Here is a 5,173-nt window from a genome sequence, read left to right as displayed (position 1 = left end):
GAGTTAAACAAAGTCAAAACAAAATAGTGTTTTCCAGACCCAGCAAGATGCACCTAGAAGCCATGACAGCCTGCAGAAGACCAGTAAGTACTTCAGTCGAAATAAAATCCCAGCAGAGAGTGGGGGATGTGGCCCCACTCGTAAATGGGCAGCTACTGGTGATTACCAGCTTTGGGGAGAGGGGAAATGAATTTTCATTAAGGATATAATCTCTGATAAATTGAATATTTTCCCATGGATGGCCCCATACTCAGGAGTATCTAGCCAGAGCTAATATATGAGTATGGAATAGTAGTAGATATGAGAAGAATTAGGAGACGGGGGTGATACACACACACACACACACACACACACACACACACACATATATATATATATATACACATATACACACACACATCTCTGGGTAGAAAACATTCATGAATTCATGTATTTTGTAGTCCTTGCAGACATATGGTAAAGGGAATCTTATATATAAGAAAACACATTTAACTAATGTTTATTCAGTAAATAACTTTTTTCATACAAATCTTGGCCAAAAGTCAAAAGGTAAAAGATGTATTTTTTTAAAAAATAACTTATAGGACTTGGGTGGTAAATGGTCACATCACTAAATAGCTACTCACAGGATAAAGGGTGAGCCATCTAGAAGGAAAGAGACGAGAGACTTCGCACTGTCATATCATAGCATGTCCTGGTGTATATCATTATTGCCTTCACATGCCACAGGTAAGGAGGCCCAGGGACTTGTCTGAGACCACATTAGCTGGGCAGTGTGACGCGTGTTCTCTGTTTCCCAAATGGCAGGCCGGGTTTAATGTGTTTATGTTCACATTTCCTCAGCTGCTTAAATGCCACTTAGAAAAGCCACTCGGGTGCCGCTGCAGTCCCTACTCCAGCGGGGCAGGGTCTTCTGGTCCTAATCAGCAGGCACCAATGACAGGGCATGGTGAATTCGCGCCTCTGTGTTGTTTTAGGTTTCACTGAGATCACCTTAGCTTCATGCTGGTCTTTCCTTCTTATGTTCCCCAACGGATACTTGACGTAGCCGAGCAGTCCCTTCTATTAAAATCACGCACACCCTTTTTTTTCTATATGATGTATTTTTAGTTACAAAAAAAAATAAGGAAAGGGCAATGTAAATTTTCTAGACAGTCTTTCTCGGAAATATTTACCGACCACTTATCCCTAAGATTGCTTCAGGGTTTTTCCATACTATAGTAATCCCTAAATGCCAGAGGTATGCTGGACCGTGTCACTCCTCACCTCGCCCCCTCCGTCTCTGGGAACATTCTAAAATACATGCAATTACTTTATCCCGCAGTTGGTGTCTCTGTCATATTCTGCAAAGGCTAATGTAGTGCTGTACCTGTCACAGGAATATTGAAATGCAAGGACTAAATTTTGGAGGTCTGAAGTCCCGAATATAATTAGAGATCCCTCTCTTACAACTTTCTTTGAACTCCAAAGCACTTTGTTTTCTATCCATTTCACACAGACAAAATAGAAGCAGAAAGAAATGGAATGCCCTCTGTCTTCCAGCTTTCCTTTTCTTTCTTCCTTTTACATTTAACAATATTCTTCCTGATGGAGATTGCTTATAATTATTTTTAAAATATTATTTTTCAGTACACTGAAAAAGCAAAGCTGATAAATGTAGCTGTCTTGTTACTTGTTTTGCTCTGTTCTCTATTTTCAGATTGTAGCTCATATAGCCCAGGCTAGTCTCAAACTCTCTGTAGAGCTGAGGCTAGTCCTGAACTCCCAATTCGTTTGCCTCTCTATCTCTAGAGCTGGTCTTTTATGCTCTGATTATCTGAGGTTTCACACAGATAGTATGTTGGGTTGTTTTTTCTTAGTAAGAATTACAGAAGTTGAATTTCTAAGAATTTTGAGCTCTTACCAACTCTCCATTTGCTGATAAAAGGCCACATCTTCAGACTGTAAAATGCACTATGACTTTCTCCTGTGTCAAGTGGGACTGGGAAACACATCACTTACACGGGTGGGTTCAGTGCTCCAAGGCCGAGTTGCTATACCCTCTGCTCCTGTAAGGATCACACACATTGTCACATGGACCCAGGTGACATAACGACTCGGGTATGAGGATCATACAATGACACATTAAGAGAATAGTCACATGTGGTTGAGCTCAACATGCAGCTCATTTTGACAGGATTGGAAGAATGGTGATAGAAGCTTTATTGTTTACATTGTTTAGTCTTGAGTGTCCCGACCGGAAGACGTGTCAGCCATTCTGAGGATGATTCTTGAGTTCTGTCTTGTGGTGAGGGAGCACATCTCAGCAAACGATGAAGCCTGTTAAGGCATTTACTAACTTAAAGAGATTTCTATAGTGCTGACTGGGCACCCTTCATGTTGTTCTCCTAGCTTCCTTGGCCAGTCCTTCCTGTATGTGTTCCTTGAATTTGCTCTTAAACTGTTAGCAATAAACAATCTTCTACTTCAGTTGCAATTGCATAAAATAATATCTGTATTCGTTACTCTGTTTAAACAGAGTATATGTGTAAAATCTAAGTTTAAAATCAAGCAGGTAAAATATTTCTTTTTTTCCCTTTCCAATGTCAGTGAACTGGGTGGTGCTGAGTTTTAAACACGATTTTGTTGTTTTCATCTTTGGTTTAGACTTTGTGTGTGTGTGTGTGCGTGTGTGTGTGTGTATGTGTGTTTGTGTCTGTGTATGTTGTGTGTAGGTGCATATGTATGCACATGTGTATGGTGGGCAGGGGAATATATCAGGTATAATTCTTGTACTGTTGTTTGCCTTGTTTATTTTCATTTGTTGTTTGTTTGATTATTGAGATAGAATCTTTTCATATGTATAGCCCCTGCTGGCCTGGAATGTACTATGTAGCTGAGGCTAGCTTCAAATTCCCAGAGATTTGCTTCTTCTTCCCAAGCAGAAGTAAAGGTGTGAGCATCCACATCTTTCTTATTTTGTTTTGAATGTTTAGTATATCTGTGTGGGTATGCTGTGCATATGCATCTGTGCTCATTTGTATGCATGTGGGTGTGTATGTATGTGTGCACATGCCCAAAGTGTGTGTGCATGCCTTTCCGCTCTGTGTGTGTGTGAGTCATAGGACAACATTGTCTTTTCCCTTTGGTCTAGGCTCTCCTGGTCCCTGCTGTGTGTGTTAGGCTAGCTAGCCTGCAAGATTTCCATGGATTCTACCATCTTTGTTTGCCAACCTGCCACAGGAATTCTAAAATGGCAGACACAGAACTTTCTGGATCCTGTTTCTGGGAATTATTAAAATACTACTGCTCAGATAAGATCTGTGTTTTGCTCTCGCACTCTTGCAAACCCTTGGTGATATTTCCCAGAGGCTATGCACAGTGTGATGACACATAGTTCTCCTCTTCAGCCAGACACTAAAACAGCTGGTAGCACTGGGGATGTGGCTCTGTGTTAAGAGAATTAAACTAAGAGTAAGATCCTAGTGCCAAACCCCACCAAACAAAAAGGAAAAAAAAAAGCAATCTAGCAAACCAGTAAAATGATATCACCTTTGAAAAATATTGGTTTTTTTCCTTAAAAAGTCATATACTTTAATAAAAATCATGGTAAAATGTTTATTGATATGATTTTAAAGTGAATGAAGTATCTCTCTTTCTCTTATGTAAATATCCAGAAATAAATTCACAAGGGGTCTTTTCAACCCCTCAGTTTCAGTTTTAGATTTATTGTTCCCAAATCCTCAACCCTCATTTAATCGTGTCTCTTTAATGTTTTATCTCTGAGTGACAAATCCTTCATGACAAAGTGTATATTGATTTGTTCTTTATTTTGTCTAGTCACCCCACATTGCCTACGCCCCAGTCTCTCTCCTAGAACCAGTCCACAGAGCTTTCTCAGACTGATTCATTTGTACGCTGGGAAACTAAGAAGCTGGAAGAAAATGAAGGCAGCCTAGAGTAGCAGAGTAAGAACAGGTTGTAGTCCCCAGATGTGGCTCACAGGAAAATAAATTCCTATCCTAGATCATAACATGAGAGAGGAGATGGGTTATTTCCAGACTAAATTCCACAGAGCTCTATGGCTCTGAGGGGCAAGGGTCAGGGCTGAGTGGGTAGATTTCTTTCTTTCTGTGCCAACCAGAAAATAGCCCATAATATCTTACACATCAATACTTAGGGCAGGGGAACATTTGACCAAAGAGAATTTGTATTAAAAACAAAAACAAACAAAACAAAGAAGCCACTAGACAGATTGATTTCTGAAGCCCCTCCCAGGCCCTATGTGATGTGAGAGCAAGGGACTCTCAAGGAAATGTATATATCTCCACTAAGACAAGGTAAACGTGCTCTCTGCTCTGTACTTTGTGAGTTAAGAAGGGACCAGCAATAAATATGGGATAGATACATATTCTAAATGAGGAAGATGTGGAGAGAGCCTTTATGTTCCTCTCCTGGATCCTAACCTCTTCAATACTAATTCATTCCTCTGGCTGACCGGAATCTCACCCTCACAGTCAGCCACTCTCCCTTTAATGGGGCCACAAACTTCTGAGAAACAATTTTACCTTGATCCAATAGAATATGATTGAGTACCGACTTCCAAAAGTTGTGAGAGGCGGTTTCTTTTCTCTGTGGGCTGAAGTTTATGGAACATTTGTTCTGCTGTTCGGATGGGAAAAGAAAATGAGCTTCAAGATCTACCAAGCTATTGAGGTAGAGGATGCTTTTCAGATGAATCAGAGCCATAAACTATTGCAACGAAGTGGCATCTTTTCCCCTCAAGGGAGACTTTCTTACATAGCATCTCCCTTCTCGTTGCCTTAACTCAATAAACTATTTAGACAAGACACTATTTCTATTTGACAACATAGAAAATTGAGGCATGGTGATGTGGACCGACGTTAAAGAATCCACTATTGATAGGAAAGGCTGAGATAGACAGCATAGATTTTAATCCTTCACCTGGTTGGTGATTTTACAACCAAGAGAGTGGGTCTCTTTTTAATAACAGAAACTTGCCTTAGAAATATGTTCAATACCAAACATTCCCCAAGCATGCGTCTCATGCTCACTTGCTTCCGTCTCTAATCCACTTTCCTTCTCCCACCACACAAACCTTGGATGCTCCCTTATCGGGTCGATTAGCACATACATCTTAATGAAATGCATTTCAAGTAAGTTATAATTACCA

This window comes from Rattus norvegicus, chromosome 2 (assembly GCF_021556685.1).
Source record: "Rattus norvegicus strain SHRSP/BbbUtx chromosome 2, alternate assembly SHRSP_T2T, whole genome shotgun sequence".
NCBI classification, from domain to species: Eukaryota; Metazoa; Chordata; class Mammalia; order Rodentia; family Muridae; genus Rattus; species Rattus norvegicus.
Note: the sequence above shows the minus strand (reverse complement) of the source record.